Below are 20,620 nucleotides of genomic sequence, written 5' to 3' on the forward strand. Positions count from 1 at the left end.
ACAATTCCTGACATTTAATCCTAGTCCCTTTATTAGGTCAGTTAGGATCACCACTTTATTTTAAGAATGTGAAATGTCAGAATAATAGTCATCATCACATTCCCAGTGGGAAGTTTACATACACTCAATTAGTATTTGGTAGCATTGCCTTTAAAATGTTTAGGGTAGCCTTCCACAAGCTTCCCACAATAAGTTGGGTGAATCTTGGCCCATTCCTCCTGACAGAGCTGGTGTAACTGAGTCAGGTTTGTAGGTCTCCTTGCTCGCAAACGCTTTTTCAGTTCTGCCCACAAATGTTCTATAGGATTGAGGTCAGGGCTTTGTGATGGCCACTCCAATACCTTGACTTCGTTGTCCTTAAGCCATTTTGCCACAACTTTGGAAGTATGCTTGGGGTCATTGTCCATTTGGAAGACCCATTTGCGACCAAGCTTTAACTTCCTGACTGATATCTTGAGATGTTGCTACAATATATCCACATAATTTTCCTTCCTCATGATGCCATCTATTTTGTGAAGTGCACCAGTTCCTCCTGCAGCAAAGCCCCCCCACAACATGATGCTGCCAGCCCCGTGCTTCACGTTTGGGAGGGTGTTCATCGGCTTGCAAGCATCCCCCCTTTTTCCTCCAAACATAACAATGGTCATTATGGCCAAACTGTTCTATTTTTGTTTCATCAGACCAGAGGACATTTCTCCAAAAGTACGATCTTTGTCTCCATGTGCAGTTGCAAACCGTAGTCTGGCTTTTTTATTGCGGTTTTGGAGCAGTGGCTTCTTCCTTGCTGAGCGGCCTTTCAGGTTATGTCGATATAGGCCTCGTTTTACATTTTACATTTTTATCATTTAGCAGACGCTCTTATCCAGAGCGACTTACAGTTAGTGAGTGCATACATTTTTTACTGTTTTCTCCAGCATCTTCACAAGGTCCTTTGCTGTTGTTCTGGGATTGATTTGCAGTTTTCGCACCAAAGTACGTTCATCTCTAGGAGACAGAACGCGTGTCCTTCCTGAGCGGTATGACGGCTGCATGGTCCCATGGTGTTTATACTTGCGTACTATTGTTTGTACAGATGAACGTGGTACCTTCAGGCGTTTGGAAATTGCTCCCAAGGATGAACCAGCCTTGTGGAGGTCTTGGCTGATTTATTTTCATTTTCCCATGATGTCAAGCAAAGAGGCACTGTGTTTGAAGGTAGGCCTTGAAATACATCCACAGGTACACCTCCAATTGACTCAAATTATGTCAATTAGCCTATCAGAAGCTTCTAAAGCCATGACATCAATTTCTGGAATCTTCCAAGCTGTTTAAATGCACAGTCAACTTAGTGTATGTAAACTTCTGACCCACTTGAATTGTGATACAGTGAATTATAAGTGAAATAATATGTCTGTAAACAATTGTTGGAAAAATTACTTGTGTCATGCACAAAGTAGATGTCCTAACCGACTTGCCAAAACTATAGTATGTTAACAAGAAATTTGTGGAGTGGTTGAAAAACGCGATTTAATGACTCCAACCTAAGTGTATGTAAACTTCCGACTTCAACTGTATGAATACTGTAGCTAAGAAAGTAATACTAAGTGTATGTTGTGTCGTAAGCTGTTAGTAGCCCATGTGCCTCACCCTAATCATTTGGTCCCTTTCCCCCTCATAATTTAGCCTACTGTTTTGACTTGGTGGTGCACATGTAGCCTATAGCCTGTTTTAGAGAAATGTCATCATCGAATATTGTAAGAGCTTTCATTGTCTGCTTACATGCCCCCTTTATTAATCCTAAGGTTCTGACTTGGTGTACAGGGCAAATACTGTAAGAATGGCCCATGTTCTGAATTCTGTTGCTGTACATTTCAAAAGTGTTGAACAAATAGTTATATTGACTATGTCCGTCTTAGCTCACTCATTAATGTCTTAATCGAAATTATGGATTGCCTCTTATCCGCTCATTGTTTACTTATGCCATAGTTTGTACATCTCAATTGTTATCGGCCTATTGCTTATATAGGTCTATCTCATTAGCATCTTATTCATAATTTTAGCCAATGTTTGAATGATTTAATTGTTTTGCTTGCTTTGTGTATTATAATTAGCTCATGAGCTTTTCTTCACGAGGAGGGGATACTATATAATGTTTTTGGGTCTGTAACTGTAGTAACTTGACAAGGAATGCCCACACGCATTTCAATATTACTTTCCTTTACTTTCAACCCAATAAATAAAAGGTGTACAGCCATGTACAAACGGTACAAAAACAGCAGAACGATACAGCCAACTCAACCTGTGGTAGAATCACATTGTACAGATCTGACTCTTGGTGATGACATCATCAAAGGGGAAAGGTCACAGTCAATGCCAATAATAACCATGCACACATGAATAGCAATCATTCTATACTGCAGGTAAGTACAACACATATTCAATGTAATCATTTATATAGTGTCCACACTATAACACTTCTCCCCCCTCAATTTAAATTCCCCCTGTAAGGAAAATATAAGGTTAACAAGTAAACCACATCAGTGTTTTCTTTTCTTTACTTCACAACACTGTAGAACTTCTGCTGGTGTTACTGTAAATGTAAACAAAACAAAAAAATGACAGTCCAAACAAACACTAACACCACGAGTCTCTCAGTCTCAACTACAGAGTTAGTCTTTCAGGAGGCTTGTGACTACGCTGTGATCTGCGCAGTACTCCTGGTGTGCCATGAGACACAGGTAAGGCGTGTCCCAGTGGAGCTGGGTCTGAGGGCACAGGAGCGGGTTGGGTGTTTGTGAGAGAATGTCCATCACCCTCTGCTGGAACCACTGAATGCCCCTGTTCCTCAGATACTGTTTCCTGTGGGGTTTCAACTTGTATACTACCACCCACAGCTGTTCCGTCTGAAAACATGGTCTTGTCTTTGTCATTGCGCAGGCGTAGGTGGTCCTGGTGTCTGCGCATGACTCGACCATCAGTCAGTTTGACCACGAAGGAGACGGGACCACTCTGACTCAGAATGATACCTGGCAACCAGCGTTGGCTGCTTGTGAAGTTGCGGATGTAGACAGTGTCATTGGGTTTTAACTGTCTCTCCCTCGCCTGGTGGTCATGTCTCTCTTTTTGTTTCTCCTACTTCTGTTCCACTCGTGCTTTGATGTCCGGACGCAGTAGATCCAGGTGAGCTTACGGGCTTTCTGCCCATTAACATCTCCGCTGGAGCCTGTCCTGTTGTTGTTTGTGGCGTGATGCGGTACTGGAACAAGAACCGAGAGAGCTTAGTTGTGATGGTTCCCCCAGTCATCCTTTTGAGCCCCTCTTTCAGTGTCTGCACAGCCCGCTCTGAGGCCGGGTGAAACAGAGCACTGCGGACATGGCGAATCCTGTTTCTCCGCATGAATTCTTGGAACAAGTCACAGGTAAATGTTGTTGCGTTGTCAGACAGAAGAGAGTCAGGCAGACCATGGGTTGCAAACACCTGCCAAAGCTTTTCGATGGTTATGGTCGCTGTGATGTTGCTCATGATGTGAGCCTCCAGCCACTTGGAGTGCGTGTCCACCATGACAAGGAACATGTGACCCATGAAAGGGCCTGCAAAGTCTATGTGCAGCCTGGACCATGGGCAGTCAGGCCACTCCCACAGATGTAGTGGCGCGGGCGGCGCCATCTTCTGGTTACTCTGACACTCAGAACATGATTTAACTTTGTTTTCTACGTCCTGATCCATGTTAGGCCACCAGATGTAAGATCCGGCTAAACTTTTCATCCGGGAGGCACCCGGGTGAGCCTCATGGACCTCATCCATGACTTGTGCACGGCCAGGGGGTGGAACATCCACTCTGGACTCCCAGAGTATGCAGCCATCCTGCACACTCAGCTCAGTTTTGTGCTTTGCATAAGGTCTTAGTCCATCATCCTCTATGACAGGAGGCCAACCCTGCATAAGGAATATTTTAACTTGAGACAGGAAAGGATCCCGGTCTGTCCACTGTTTGATCTGTTTGGCATTCACAGGTGAGTTTGACAATCTCTCCATTAGGAAAATTGTCTCGGGAGGCACCACAGTTGTGGCGGGCATCTCTGGTAGCGGGAGACGGCTGAGCGTGTCTGCGTTTGCATTGTCCTTCCCTGCTCTATACACTATAGTGTACTGGTAAGCTGACAGTGTGAGGGCCCAGCGCTGTATCCTTGCTGAAGCCATGGGAGGAATGCATCTTGATTCACTGAAAGGGCTCATCAGTGATTTGTGGTCAGTGCATATGGTGAAATGACGACCGCAGAGGTACTGATGGAAGCGTTTCACAGCAAAGACTATGGCCAGACCTTCCTTGTCTAACTGTGAATAACCCTTCTCAGCACTCGTCAGCGTGCGCGATGCCAATCCAATGGGTTTCTCTGACCCGTCCTCCATCTGATGAGAGAGTACTGCCCCGACGCCATAGGGCGCGGCGTCACATGACAGGATGATCTCTTTGTCTTGGTCAAAATGAACCAGAAGTTGTGCTGATTATAGTAGTGCTTTCACTTCCTTGAAAGCTTTCTCTTGTGCTGGCCCCCACTTCCATTTACAGTCTTTGTGGAGCAGCTGATAAAGTGGAGCCAACACTGTTGATAGCTCAGGGAAGAACTTACCATAGTAGTTCACCATGCCCAGGAACGACCTGAGCTCGGACACATTCTTGGAGTTTGGAGCATCCTTGATTGCCCTGACTTTGTCCTCCACAGGACACAGACCCTGCGCTGTGATCTTGTGACCTAGGTATGTCACTCTGTGCTTGGAATGTGCACTTGCTACGCTTCAGGCGCAGCCCTGCCTCAGACAATCTCTTTAACACCTGGTCCAGATGGTGGAGGTGCTCCTCCTCCGTCTCCCCTGTAACCAGGATGTCATCCAGGTACACTGCTACATGAGGGATCCCCTGCAGCAGATTGTCCATTGTCCTCTGGAAAATGGCTGGGCTGGACGCCACTCCGAAAACCAAGTGGTTGTACCTGAACAAGCCTTTGTGCGTGTTGACTGTGACATACTCTTTTGAGTCCTCGTCCAGGAGGAGCTGTTGGTAGGCGTGACTCATGTCAAGCTTTGAGAACATCTTGCCTCCTGCCAGTGTCGCGAACAGGTCCTCCACCCGCGGCAGCGGGTAAGCGTCTAGCTTAGAGGCCCTGTTGATGGTGAGTTTGTAGTCCCCACATATACGCACCGTGCCGTCACTTTTCAGAACGGGAACGATTGGAGCTGCCCAGTCTGATCCCTGCCGGTGTGAGGGCAGAAGCCTGTTTTGAGCCCCACATTTGTTTGTAGGTCTCCTCACTTATGACAGAGGCAGAGGCCCCCGTGCCAACCTCCATCCTCATCTGCTTTCCATCTACCTCCACTGTAGCATAGATAGGCTCTGCGCGCGGATCACTTACATTAAACATGTTGTAGGAACAGTCATACTATACTGCAGGTAAGTACAACACATATTAAATGTAATTATTTATATAGTGTCCACACTATAACAGTAACCATGTTTGCCAGTGACAGTCTCTTCCCATTGAAATATTTGTTTTCAACAAAAAGTTCACTAATACACCCATGTAATTCCAGTTGATATTGCGAGGATTGTTTTGTTTGTGCAATGTGCTGTCTGTGCGTCGGTATATTTTATATAAAAGAGTATCCTCATGATTGAATTTTCCTTCCTTTTTAGACAACTTAGGCCTAATAAAATACTTTAAATGGTAGGCTAACCGAGTCTCTCTCTCTCTCTCTCTCTCTCTCTCTCTCTCTCTCTCTCTCTCTCTCTCTCTCTCTCTCTCTCTCTCTCTCTCTCTCTCTCTCTCTCTCTCTCTCTCTCTCTCTCTCTCTCTCTCTCTCTCTCTCTCTCTCTCTCTCTCTCTCTCTCTCTCTCTCTCTCTCTCTCTCTCTCTCTCTCTCTCTCTCTCTCTCTCTCTCTCTCTCTCTCTCTCTCTCTCTCTCTCTCTCTCTCTCTCTCTCTGTGTGGTGACTTAAAGAAGAGTAAAGTTAAGGCCTCAACATCTTGCTGAATTTATCTGAACTAACATCTATCTGTGATGTGGACACTGAGAATCTTGAAGCTTTCGACCTACTCTACTACAGCCCAGTCGTTGTGAATGGGGGCGTGCTCGGCCCTCTGTTTCCTGTAGTCCACAATCAGCTCCTTTGTCTCACTGATGTTGAGGGAGAAGTTGTTGTCCTGGCACCACACTGCCAGGTCTCTGACCTCCTCCCTATAGGCTGTCTCATTGTTGCCGGGGATCAGGCCTACCAGTGTTGTGTCATCGGCAAACTTAATGAGGGTGTTGGAGTCATGCTCGGCCACGCAGTCGTAGGTGAACAAGGAGTACAGGAGGGGACTAAGCAGATACCCCTGAGGGGCCCCCGTGTTGAGAGTCAGCATGGCGGATGTGTTGTTGCCTACCCTCACCACCTGGGGGCGGCCCATCAGGAAGTCCAGGATCCAGTTGCAGAGGGAGGTGTTCAGTCCCAGGGTCCTTAGCTTAGTGATGAGCTTGGAGGGCACCATGGTGTTGATCAGACTGGATCCTGGGACTAAACACCTCCCTCTGCAACTGGATCCTGGTGAGACAGCCTATAGGGAGGAGGTCAGAGACCTCTCCCTCAACGTGACCAAGACTATGGGGGTGCCACAGGGTTCAATTCTTGGGCCGACACATTTCTCTGTGTATATCAATGATGTCGCTCTTGCTGCTGGTGACTCTCAGATCCACCTCTACGCAGACGACACCATTTTGTATACATCTGGCCCTTCATTGGACACTGTGTTAACAAACCTCCAAACGAGCTTCAATGCCATACAACACTCCTTCAGTAGCCTCCAACTGCTCTTAAACACTAGTAAAACTAAATGCATTCTTTTCAATCGAACGCTGCTGGCACCCGCCCACCCGACTAGAATCACCACTCTTGACGGGTCTGACCTAGAGTATGTGGACAACTACAAATACCTAGGTGTCTGGTTAGACTGTAAACTCTCCTTCCAGACTCACATAAAGAATCTCCAATCCAAAGTTAAATCTAGAATCGGCTTCCTATTTCGCAACAAAGCCTCCTTCACTCATGCTGCCAAACATGCCCTCGTAAAACTGACTATCCTACCGATCCTTGACTTCGGCGATGTCATTTACAAAATAGCCTCCAACACTCTACTCAGCAAATTGGATGTAGTCTATCACAGTGCCATCCGTTTTGTCTCCAAAGCTCCATACGCTACCCACCACTGTGACCTGTACGCTCTTGTTGGCTGGTCCTCACTACATGTTCGTCGTCAAACCCACTGGCTCCAGGCCATCTATAAATCACTGCTAGGCAAATCCCCGCCTTATCTTAGCTCATTGGTCACCATAGCAGCACCCACCCGTAGTCTGCGCTCCAGCAGGTATATCTCACTGGTCATTCCCAAAGCCAACACCTCCTTTGGCCGCCATTCCTTCCAGTTCTCTGCTGCCAATGACTGGAACGAATTGCAAAAATCTCTGAAGCTGGAGACTCTTATCTCCCTCACTAACTTTAAGCATCAGTTGTCAGAGCACCTTACCGATCACTGCACCTGTACACAGCCCATCTGAAATTAGCCCACCCAACTACCTCATCCCTATATTGTTATTTATTTTGCTCTTTTGCACCCCAGTATCTCTATTTGCACATAATCTCTTGCACATCTAGCATTCCAGTGTTAATACTATTGTAATTATTTTGCACTATAGCCTATTTATTGCCTTACCTCCATAACTTGCTACATTTGCACACACTGTATATATATTTTCTGTTGTATTTTTGACTTTATGTTTTTTACCCCATATGTAACTCTGTGTTGTTTTTATCGCACTGCTTTGCTTTATCTTGGCCAGGTCGCAGTTGTAAATGAGAACTTGTTCTCAACTGGCTTACCTGGTTAAATAAAGGTGAAATAAAAAATAAATAAATAAAGACAAAGGGGGTGATTGTGGACTACAGGAAAAAAATGAGGACTGAGCACGCCCCCATTCTCATCGACAGGGCTGTAGTGGAACAGGTTGAGAGCTTCAAGTTCCTTGGTGTCCACATCACCAACGAACTATCATGGTCCAAACACACCAAGACAGCCGTGAAGAGGGCACGACAAAGCCTATTCCCCCTCAGGAGACTGAAAAGATTTGGCATGGGTCCTCAGATCCTCAAAAAATTATACAGCTGCACCTTCGAGAGCATCCTGACTGGTTGCATCACTGCCTGGTATAGCAACTGCTCGACCTCCGACCGCAAGGCACTACAGAGGGTAGTGCGTACGGCCCATTACATCACTGGGGCCAAGCTTCCTGCCATCCAGGATCTCTATACCAGGCGGTGTCAGAGGAAGGCCCTCAAAATTGTCAAAGACTCCAGCCACCCTAGTCATAGACTGTTCTCTCTGCGACCACACGGCAAGCAGTACCGGAGTGCCAAGTCTAGGTCCAAAAGACTTCTCAACAGCTTCTACCCCCAAGCCATAAGACTCCTGAACAGCTAATCATGGCTGCCCGGACTATTTGCACTGCTCCCCCACCCCCACCCCCACCCCATCTTTTTACGCTGCTGCTACTCTGTTAATTATTTATGCATAGTCACTTTAACTCTACCCACATGTACATATTACCTCAACTACCTCAACTAGCCGGTGCCCCCGCACATTGACTCTGCACCGGTACCCCCCTGTATATATAGTCTCCCTACTGTTATTTTATTTTACTTCTGCTCTTTTTTTCTCAACACTTTTTTGTTGTTTTATTTTACTTTTTTATTAAAAAATAAATGCATTGTTGGTTAAGGGCTGTAAGTAAGCATTTCACTGTAATGTCTACACCTGTTGTATTCGGCGCATGTGGCCAATACAATTTGATTTGATTTGATTTGTCACTAGGCAGCTCGTGGCTGGGATTCCCTTTGTAATCTGTGATAGTTTGCAAGCCATGCCACATCTGACAAACATCAGAGCTGGTGTAGTAGGATTCAATCTTAGACATGTATTGATGCTTTGCCTGTTTGATAGTTCGTCAGAGTTCATAGCAAGATTTCTTATAAACATCCGGATTAGTGTCCCGCTCAGCGCGGATATTGGCTGTAATCCATGGCTTCTGGTTGGGATATGTACAGTTGAAGTCTGAAGTTTACATACACTTAGTTTGGAGTCATTAAAACTCGTTTTTCAACCACTCCACAAATTTCTTGTTAACAAACTATAGTTTTGGCAAGTCGGTTAGGACTTGACACAAGTAATTTTTCCAACAATTGTTTACAGACAGATTATTTCACTTATAATTCACTGTATCACAATTCCAGTGGGTCAGAAGTTTACATACACTAAGTTGACTGTGCCTTTAAACAGCTTGGAAAATTCCAGAAAATGATGTCATGGCTATAGAAGCTTCTGATAGGCTAATTGACATCATTTGAGTCAATTGGCGGTGTACCTGTGGATGTATTTCAAGGCCTACCTTCAAACTCAGTGCCTCTTTGCTTGACATCATGGGAAAATCAAAAGAAATCAGCCAAGACCTCAGAAAAAAATTGTAGACCTCCACAAGTCTGATTCATCCTTGGGAGCAATTTCCAAACGCCTGAAGGTACCACGTTCATCTGTACAAACAATAGTACGCAAGTATAAACACCATGGGACCACGCAGCCGTCATACCGCTCAGGAAGGAGACACGTTCCATCTCCTAGAGATTAACGTACTTTGGTGCGAAAAGTGCAAATCAATCCCAGAACAATAGCAAAGGACCCTGTGAAGATGCTGGAGGAAACAGGTACAGAAGTATCTATATCCACAGTAAAACGAGTCCTATATTGACATAACCTGAAAGGCCGCTCAGCAAGGAAGAAGCCACTGCTCCAAAACTGCCATAAAAATGCCAGACTACGGTTTGCAACTACACATGGGGACAAAGATCATACTTTTTGGAGAAATGTCCTCTGGTCTGATGAAACAAAAATAGAACAGTTTGGCCATAATGACCATCGTTATGTTTGGAGGAAAAAGGGGGATGCTTGCAAGCCGAAGAGCACCATCCCAACCGTTAAGCACAGGGGTGGCAGCATCATGCTATGGAGGTGCTTTGCTGCAGGAGGGACTGGTGCACTTCACAAAATAGATGGCATCATGAGGAAGGAAAATTATGTGGATATATTGAAGCAACATCTCAAGACATCAGTCAGGAAGTTAAAGCTTGGTTGCAATTGGATCTTCTAAATGGACAATGACCCCAAGCACATTTCCAAAGTTGTGGCAAAATGGCTTAAGGACAACAAAGTCAAGGTATTGGAGTGGCCATCACAAAGCCCTGACCTCAATCCTTTAGAACATTTGTGGGCAGAACTGAAAAAGCGTGTGTGAGCAAGGAGGCCTACAAACCTGACTCAGTTACACCAGCTCTGTCAGGAGGAATTGGCCAAAATTCACCCAACTTATTGTGGGAAGCTTGTGGAAGGCTACCCGAAACGTTTGACCCAAGTTAAACAATTTAAAGGCAATGCTACCAAATACTAATTGAGTGTATTGTGATGTCACGAGAGGCTGTGTCCTGGAGGGACGTTACATCCCCCTGAGGTGGCTGCAAACCCAGACAGCTATGGCTCCATCTGTTGGTATGGTCGGGAACTCCACCCCTCTATGGCCAATCTTCCCACGCAGCTGAAACAAATGAGGAGCTGATGAGCTGAAGGTTTGGGAAGGGAAGAGACACACTGAGGGAGTGTGTGGGGGGTGAAGAGACACAGTCTCCAACCTGGGCTCTCTGGAGGACAAGAGTGCTGCACGTCCACTTCCATGAGGAATATAAGGATTTGGAGATACTTACCTTTGGGAAATACTCACCTTTGGATATATGCACCTGTGGGAAATACGTGAGAGACATTTGGAAGGACTTTTTTGCTGGGTTGGCCACTAGCTGCAACGTGGACTACAGTAAGGCTGGGGAAAAGTTATCTGAGCGAGTGAGAATTATGACTTTGGATGTGGAAGAGACATCCCTGAACTGTTAACCCTTAAAGAGCCACAAGAGAACAGAATTTTGTTATATTTTCGTTAATTTCCCAAGACCTATAATAAAATCCTTGTTTTGTTTGAACCTTGTCTCCTTGCACTACTTGAGCAATCCCGCTGAAAGCTGTGTAGCCTCTCGTGACGTCACAGATGGTGGAGAATACGGGCACGCTCAAGCGTTAATAGTGCATGTCAGAGGAGGATACCGAAGGTTTGATCACCCAGTTTTCCAAGTTGGCCGTAGGCTCCCCGCCGACGGAAATGGAGGACATATTGAAAGCCCTTGTTGCTGGCCAGCAAGCCCAGATGCAAGCAAACGTGGCTCTCTTGGAGGAGCAAAAGAAAGCCAACCTTCTGAAGGCAGAGGAATTGCAGTTGCAGAGACAGAGGGTTGTCCAAAATACCCGTCCAATAAAGGCAAGTGACTTTATATCTAAGATGGGAGCTACCGATGACATTGAGGCATACCTGCATGCATTTGAGGCCACGGCCACTAGGGAAGCCTGGCCCAAGCAACAGTGGGTTGGTCTGTTAGCCCCCCTTTCTAACCGGGGAATCGCTGAATGCTGTCCGGGACCTGGGCCCTGACCAGGTTACTGACTATGATGCCCTGAAGTCTGAGATCCTCAGCAGATATGGACTCACAAAGTTTGGTATGGCCCAGCGCTTTCACAGCTGGACCTTCCAACCAGACCAACCTCCTCGGGCGCAGATGCATGAACTTGTCCGAATCGCAAGGAAATGGCTGGATCCGCAGAGGAATACAGCAGCGGCGGTGGTGGAGGCCGTTGTGGTGGATCGTTACCTACGCGCCCCTGCCTTATGAGGCAAAACGGTTCATCAGTCAACAGGCCTTGACCACGGCTGATCTGACCGTGGAAGCTGTGGAAAAGTACCAGGCCACAGCGGAGATGCTGAATGCTTCCCGGAAAAACCCCAGGAGTGCGGCCCCACCACAAATGGGGAAAACCCGTCCAAAGGACCCCAAGGTCTCGAACCCCGCCGCGTCAGGACTTATCCCGGCTCCAGGGGGAGCCAGAAACCAGGCGGGTCCAAGAAGAGTACACCAGGATGGGGAACCTCGACAGTGTTACCGGTGTGGGGAGATGGGACATATCTCCTGGCAGTGTGGGAAACCAGCCGATGAACCTATACCCACTGCGGAGTCCTCCAGCTCAGCACCCACACATCGTTTTGCCTCGCTCTTGGGAGTCGTAGATGGCGGCCCAGATCGACCCCCCACCTGCCCGGTAACTGTGAATCACCATGATGTGGAGGCCTTACTGGATTCTGGTAGCCGGGCCACCCTGGTGCGTAAGGATTTGGTGGGCCCAACGTGTCTGACCCCCGGGGAAAGTCCTCCCAGTTTCCTGTGTCCATGGGGACACCAGAGAATACCCCATTACTGAACTTACAATGACCAGCACACGGGGAACCATACACACGACGGCGGGGGTGGTTGATTCCCTCCCCGTCCCTGTCCTAATTGGACGAGACTGCCCAGCCTTTTACCCACTCTGGAGAGAGTCTCAGGAGAGGATAACCCGAGTACCTCGGAAACGGAGAGGCAAGACTCATCCTGGGAAGGCTCCGGTGCAATCCTCCGAATTACTCACTCCCGCCCGGGCTTTGATAGGGATGGCAGGTGCCCAGACCGACACAGAGACGGAGCTACAGAATCTGGACAAAGAACTGTCTGGTCTGAAGGGGACCGCTGAGAGGTATCGTTTGTTAAAGCAACAGTTAGACATGAAGACAGAAGAGTTAGATATCCTCCAGGCTAAACTCCAACAGAGCTCCTTCCATAAGCAACAGGAGGAGCTGGAGAGGCTGCGCAGGACCATCGAGGAGTGTGAGGAGACCCTGCGCAGTAGTAAGGAGGTCCAGAAGAAGGCAGAGGAGAAGTACAAGGTGTTGGAGAACAAGATGAAGAATGCGGAGGCAGAGAGAGAGAGGGAACTGAAAGCTGCTCAACAGAAGCTAAACTCTGCTAAAACCAAGGCTGATGCGTTCAGTAAGAAACTCAAGGAGAGACAACAGGAGGCTGAGTCCCTGGTCCTAGAGTTGGAGGAGTTGAAGAGAGAGCAGTCTGGCAAGCACCACGGCAATGCGGACGCCCTCTCCCGGCGTGATGCCTTCTTCGCTGCCTTTACCCCGACGAGGACGTCGGTCCCGAGGAGGGGGATGTGTGATGTCACGAGAGGCTGTGTCCTGGAGGGACGTTACATCCCCCTGAGGTGGCTGCAAACCCAGACAGCTATGGCTCCATCTGCTGGTATGGTCGGGAACTCCACCCCTCTATGGCCAATCTTCCCACGCAGCTGAAACAAATGAGGAGCTGATGAGCTGAAGGTTTGGGAAGGGAAGAGACACACTGAGGGGAGTGTGTGGGGGGTGAAGAGACACAGTCTCCAACCTGGGCTCTCTGGAGGACAAGAGTGCTGCACGTCCACTTCCATGAGGAATATAAGGATTTGGAGATACTTACCTTTGGGAAATACTCACCTTTGGATATATGCACCTGTGGAAATACGTGAGAGACATTTGGAAGGACTTTTTGCTGGGTTGGCCACTAGCTGCAACGTGGACTACAGTAAGGCTGGGGAAAAGTTATCTGAGCGAGTGAGAATTATGACTTTGGATGTGGAAGAGACATCCCTGAACTGTTAACCCTTAAAGAGCCACAAGAGAACAGAATTTTGTTATATTTTCGTTAATTTCCCAAGACCTATAATAAAATCCTTGTTTTGTTTGAACCTTGTCTCCTTGCACTACTTGAGCAATCCCGCTGAAAGCTGTGTAGCCTCTCGTGACGTCACAGTATGTAAACCTCTGTGTCACGCCCGTCATACATAGAGGAGGACCAAGGTGCAGCGTTGAAGGCGAACATATTTATTTAGATAATGATCACACGATCAAAACAACAAAACGATGACGTGACAGTCAATGGTAATACACAAACCAAATAAGAACAAGAAACCACAATGAATGAGTGCCAAACGGCTACCTAAGTATGACTCCCAATCAGAGACAACGAGCTACAGCCGTCTCTGATTGGGAGCCATCCTGGCCAACATAGATCTACAAAAACCAGAAAGTGAAACCTAGAACACACATAGACTATACACACCCTGGCTCAACATATTAGAGTCCCCAGAGCCAGGGCATGACACTCTGACCCACTGGGAATGTGATGAAAGAAATAAAAGCTGAAATAAATCATTCTCTCTACTATTATTCTGACATTTCACATTCTTAAAATAAAGTGGTGATTCTAACTGACCTAAGACAGGGAATTTTTACTAGGATTAAATGTAAGGAATTGTGAAAAACTGAGTTTAAATGTATTTGGCTAAAGTGTATGTAAACTTCCGACTTCAACTGTACGTACGGTCACTGTGGGGACAACGATGTCGATGCACTTATTAATGAAGCCGAAGATTGATGTGTAAATCTCCTCAATGCCATCGGATGAATCCCGGAACATATTCCAGTCTGTGCTAGCGAAACAGTCCTCCTGTAGTTTAGCTTGTAAGCAGGAATCAGAAGGATAGAGTTATGGTCAAATTTGCCAAATGGAGGGCGAGGGAGAGCTTTGTATGTGTATCTGTGTGCGGAGTAAAGGTGATCTAGAGTTTTTTCGCCTCTAGTTGCACAGGTCACATGCTAGCAGAAATGAGATAAAACAGATTTCAGTTTCCCTGCATTACAATCACTGCCCACTAGGAGCGCTGCCTCTGGATGAGCATTTTCTTGTTCGCTTATGGCCCTATACAGCTCGTTGAGTACGGTGTTAGTGCCAGCACTGGTTTGTGGTGGTAAATAGACAGCTACGAAAAATATAGATGAAAACTATCTTGGTAAATAGTGTGGTTTACAGCTTATCATGAGGTATTCTAACTCAGGCGAGCAGAACCTTGAGACTTCCTTAATATTAGAGATTGCGCGCCAGCTGTTTTTAACAGAGACACACACCTCCCTCTTGAGCTTCCCCAACGCTGCCATTCTGTCCTGCCGATGCATAGAAAAACCAGATAGATGTATATTATCCATGTCCTTGTTCAGCCACGACTCCGAGAAACATAAGATATTACAGTTCTTCAGGTCCTGTTGATAGGATAGTCTCGAATGGAGCTCGTCCAATTTGTTCTCCAGTGATTGTATGGTCACCCATAGAACGGAAGGTAGAGGCGGTTTATGTACTCGCCAATGTAGTCTCTTAAGCGGCCTTTTTCCTTTTCCTAGTCTCTGGGATTAGGGCCTGATCTGGGGTGAGCAGTATGTCCTGCGCCACTGACTTGTTAAAGTAGAAATCTTCATCTAAATCAAGGTTAGTGATTGCTGTTCTGATGTCCAGAAGCTCTTTTCAGTCATAAGAAACGATGGAGGAAACATTATGTACCAAAAAAGTTAAGATCAGTGCAAAAAAACACAAAATAACAGAATTGGTAAGACGGCTGCTATCCATTGCAGCGTCATTCTCACAAAAAGTGTATCAAATATAAAGTATATAAAAAATATATCAACAATGTTTTGTGGTGGTTATTTTTGGGCTCATGCACCATACCTGTTAAGTAGCTTATAAAATAATAACACTTTATAACACTTCTACTTGGCATATCATCACCTGGTTAAATATTAGACCCATAACAGCAACAAAGTACAGTGATTTTCAACCTGGACTCAGGGGTAGACATAACATAGTAAGTGTAAAACTGTCTCCCTCCATTTAGGATGATATGTTACGTTTCGTATGGTATGTATTAATTTGTGGATGTCCATCCTCCATTTCGTATGATATGTTACGAATTAGAATTTGTATGATATGTTACAAATTCCAATTTGTTGTGGCTAATGTTGGCTAGGTGGCTAACGCTAACGTTAGCTAGGTGGCTAACGTTAGCTAGGCTAGGGGTTAGGGGTTAAAGTTGGGAGTTAGATTAAAGGGTTAGGGGAAGGGGAAGGGTTAGCTAACATGCTAAGTAGCTAAAAAGTAGTAAGTAGTTGCTAATTAGCTAAAAATATAAATGTGTCCGTGATGAGATTGGAACACGCAACCTTTAGGTTGCTAGACGTTTGTGTTATGAGCCTACCCATCCACCCCATCCAACCACCCTCCTTTCATTTTTGCCTTAAGTAACCTTCTGTCTTATGTAACCATACCAAACGTAACATATCATACTAATATCAGTGTCCTGGATTTACATTTACTATGTTACGTCTAGTCTATGAGACCAGGCTGCATATTTTAGCCCTAAAAATAGAAAAGGGGTGGCGCTTGAGGCTAAAAATAGATTTGACACCAAGGGGTTTTCACAGTCCAGGGCATTGAGTAGGTACAGGGTGGGGAGGAAACGGGATAGAGGGGGCGCGCGGGCTTCGAAGCCGTCATTACAAGACTCTACCCTCGAAAAATGGCGACTTGTGTCTAAAAATAACACTTACTTTCAAGCCAGGGAGTGCGGTTTGGTTCTAGACTGACTAACGGCTCTTTCTTTCAATTGACGTAAGCAAAAGCAGAGCTTGCCAGTGTTTTCATCAGCCTCTCTTGGCCCAGCTGATGACGCGCGCGCGAGACCCTGAGAGGTTTTTTATAGACGCACTTTAGAGAACTCAAGCATTTAGAAATGGAAACATTTTAAAGAATAAGGGTGTGAACAGTGAGTAACCTAAGTCAGAGAGAGAAAAATTAAAAGGGGAGCTTTCAGTGAGCTACATTTACATTTTAGTCACTTAGCAGACGCTCTTATCCAGAGCGACTTACAGTTAGGGTACATATATACATATTTTTTTATACTTGCCCCCCCGTGGGAAACGAACCCACAACCCTGGCGTAGCAAACGCCATGCTCTATCAACTGAGCTACATCCCTGCCGGCCATTCCCTCCCCTACCCTGGACGACGCTGGGCCAATTGTGCGCCGCCCCATGGGTCTCCCGGTCGCGGCCGGCTGCGACAGAGCCTGGATTCGAACCAGGATCTCTAGTGGCACAGTTTGCACTGCGATGCAGTGCCTTAGACCACTGCGCCACTCATAATGCGTCATATCAGGCCCATACAGGATTGCAGAAAAATGAAAATTCTGGCGATCAAGGCAAGGGTTATGTGCACAAACACAGAATCCTGCATTTTATTGCATACCATTATTTCACATGTAAAGAAGGAATAATCAACGTATATTGCCTATTGTAATACATGTGTAATAAAATACTGATATTTATTTCCCTGAAGTTTATAGATCTAAAAAAACAAAAACAAAAACATTAAACTACTGTAGAGCCCTCAAACTCAACTCTGGACCTCGAAGCCAGTTCCACTGCATTTTTCCATTGTTCTTCTCTAATCAGGGACTGATTAAAAGGCTCTACATGGTCAATCCTATATCTGCAGTGGCCATATAGCATTTACTGTGATGTGGAATCCGCTGAGCTGTTGTAGATGAAGTTGTCAAGGAAGTGAGTTTGTGTTTATACAGGACCTCCCGCCCCCACCTACCGTCAACCAATCATGACAATGTGGAGCCAGAGCCTCCGCATTTTTTAAAAATTTGGGAGGCGCACGGCGATGCAGTACGGAGCTCGATTTGGCCTCTGCAATCCTCCAGAGGCTCCGCAATTGTGTCACACCCTCCATAAGGAGCCTCCGGATCACATTTTCGGAGCAAGCATAAATTGGCTTTTAGACCTGGGACACCAGGTGGGTGCAATTAATTATAAGGTAGAACAAAAAAACTGCAGGCTCCAGACCTGGTAGGGTAACAGTTGAATACCCCTGCTGTAGATCAATGCTTGACACGATCCATTGTTTCATAAGTGCAGGGTTGGGTAGGTTACTTTCTAAATGTAATCCATTAGTTATTAGTGACCTGTCCAGAATGTTTATCAGTAACGTAACTTTTGGATTACCCAAACTCAGTAATGTAATCTGATTACTTTTGGATTACTTTCCCCTTAAGAGACATTAGAAGAAGACAAAAATAATCCATCAAATACATTTGGTGTGTCATCATAGTGGTCTCTGACTTGTGGTCAGACTCACTTAGGTGGAACAAACTTAAACTTGCGCCATTTTTCAATGCTGAATTAAATGTCATTGAGAAACAGAAAGTTGTCATAAATCTATTGTTTTCCCGCAAACATCCTTTCTGAATTAAAATGTAATCATTTAGTTTTTCTAAAGTATATGTAATCTGATTACAATATTTTTTGCTGGTAACTTAACCGATTACAGTTAAAAAAAAATGTTATCGGATTACATGTAACCGATTAAATGTAATCAGTTACTCCCCAACCCTGCATAGTCTAAGTGAGACTTACACTGTGCCAAGTGTTAACTACTAACCAACCATTATACAAGGTTGACATTATCAATACTTGTAATAAAACATTTTGGAAACTTCCTGTGTCAAACTGTTGAATGTCAACATGGAAAAACAATTTTAGGTAGATGTGTTTTTTTGTTGTATTTTTTTTTTTACTTAGCCAATTTCACTTAATAGGTTTAATGCACACATAATCAAGGTACACATTACACAGACCCTGACCAATAAAAGTAACTTATTCTGGGCACTGTTCCAAGCAGGACATCTGGTGGTTGGGGTCACTAATGTAGACTACTAAGAGCTGCAACTGCTTTCCTAGTCCTGGGGCCAAGTACAGTCGGGGCCAAAAATATTGGCACCCTTGCACTTTTTTCAAGTAACTAACAATTTTCCCTTAAAATAAGTTGACATTTACCAAAGTGTTTGTTCTCCACAATTCGTTATTTCACTGTTAATATTACAGAACCTTTATTTTTATTTTTTACTTAATATGTCAAAAATTATTGACACCCTAGACTTAATATTTGGTAGCACAACCTTTGGTCAAAATAACTGCAATCAAGCGCTTCCTATAGCCATCGATGAGCTTCCTGCATCTCTGTACTGGTAGTTTGGCCCACTCCTCTTGTGCAAACTGCTCCAGTTCTCCCAGATTTGAAGGGTGCCTTCTCCCAACTGCTGTTTTCAGATTTCTCCACGAGTTTTCAATGGGATTTAGATCTCGTTTTGTCTTGAACTATTCCTGGGTACTTCTTGAAGTATGTTTGGGGTCATTGTACTGCTGGAAGACCCATGACCTTCGATGGAGACCCAGCTTTCTGACACTGGATCCGACATTGCGCTCCAAAATGCCTTGGTATTCTCCTGATTTCGTGATGCCATGCACACGTTCACGGCACCCAATGCCAGAGGCAGCAAAGCAACCCCAAAACATCGCTGAACCTTCTCCATGTTTGACTGTAGGGAAGATGTTCTTTTCATTGAAGGCTTAATTTTGTTTTCTGTAAACATAGAGATAGTGTGCTTTACCAAAAAGCTCTAATTTGGTCTCATCTGTCCACAGGACATTCTCCCAGAAGGATTTTGGCATGTTCAGGTGTGTTTTGGCAAATTGCAGTCAAGTTTTCTTATGTCTCTCTCTCAACAGTGGGGTCCTCCTGGGTCTCCTACCATATAACCCCTTTTTATTGCGTTGGCGACGGATGGTGCGAGTTGAAACTGTCGTACCTTGTGTCTGAAGGTCAGCTTGAATCTGTGTGGCAGTTGATCGAGGTGATTTCTCCACCATTTGAACAATCCTTCGCTGTACTCTTCCATCAAGTTCTCTCTTGCGGCCACGTCCAGGGAGGTTGGCTACAGTGGCATGGGCCTTAAACTTCTTGATAACATTATGTGTGGGGGAAACAGGAACATAAAGGTCTCTGGAGATGGACTTGTAGCCTTGAGATTGTCCATGCTTGGCTACAATCTTGTGTCTGACCTCCTCAGATAATTCTCTGGTTTTCTTTCTTTTCTCCATGCTCATTGCAGGACACACAGTGACACAAAACAGGAGAATGAGTCCATTTCTCTATTCAAACTGGTTGAATGCGTGATTTTTATATTGCAGGCACCTGCAGCTCACCACAGGTGAGTTCATTTCCAAAGTAAAGGAGAATTACCTGCTTGAAATCAAATTATTTCTAACTATTTCTAGAAGGTGCCAATAATATTGTCTGGGCCATTTTATGATTTCTTTGTGGAATAAGCGCACATTTAGTAAATGATTCAAATTGTTTTGTTTTGTTCAACTGCAAACCAAAGACATACATAAGTGGATACCAAAATATTTTTATAATTTCAACAGTTTTCTTGTGCATTATTTGAAAAAAGTGCAACGGTGCCAATATTTTTGACCACGACTGTAGGTGTGCTGGATCAGTTTTGCCTTTTAAGTCACAATGAATAAGAGTGGGGACCTGATCCTATTAGCACCTCTAGTCTTAGACACTTTGTGAATACAAGCACAGAACCATTCAATAAGATCTGGAACGAAACTTCTCTGTCTAATTAATCCTAGTCATTCTTGATCGCACTGAGCATAAATCATTTATGATGTTTAGTCTTGTAATGGGTCACTTGATTTCCAAGGCATTTCTCTTTGTCCGTTTGAATGGTCTGGTGTTGAGACTTGATGTGCTCACAAATAATTTAGGAGCCCTTTTAGGCCGGCAAAGGAAGCTTCCTTTTCCTGTTTAGTCTATCCTGTGATTGGTCTGTGAGCTGAGGAGTATTTTCATGGCAGTTCAGTCATCA

At 45.2% G+C, this 20,620-nt stretch overlaps 1 pseudogene; it reads right to left on the reverse strand.

Moving 5' to 3' along the window:
* Nucleotides 1–2,648: 2,648 nt before the first annotated feature.
* Nucleotides 2,649–5,400, reverse strand: LOC121572578 (annotated as a pseudogene).
* Nucleotides 5,401–20,620: the final 15,220 nt, after the last annotated feature.

Source organism: Coregonus clupeaformis, unplaced genomic scaffold (assembly GCF_020615455.1).
Source record: "Coregonus clupeaformis isolate EN_2021a unplaced genomic scaffold, ASM2061545v1 scaf0327, whole genome shotgun sequence".
NCBI classification, from domain to species: domain Eukaryota; kingdom Metazoa; phylum Chordata; class Actinopteri; order Salmoniformes; family Salmonidae; genus Coregonus; species Coregonus clupeaformis.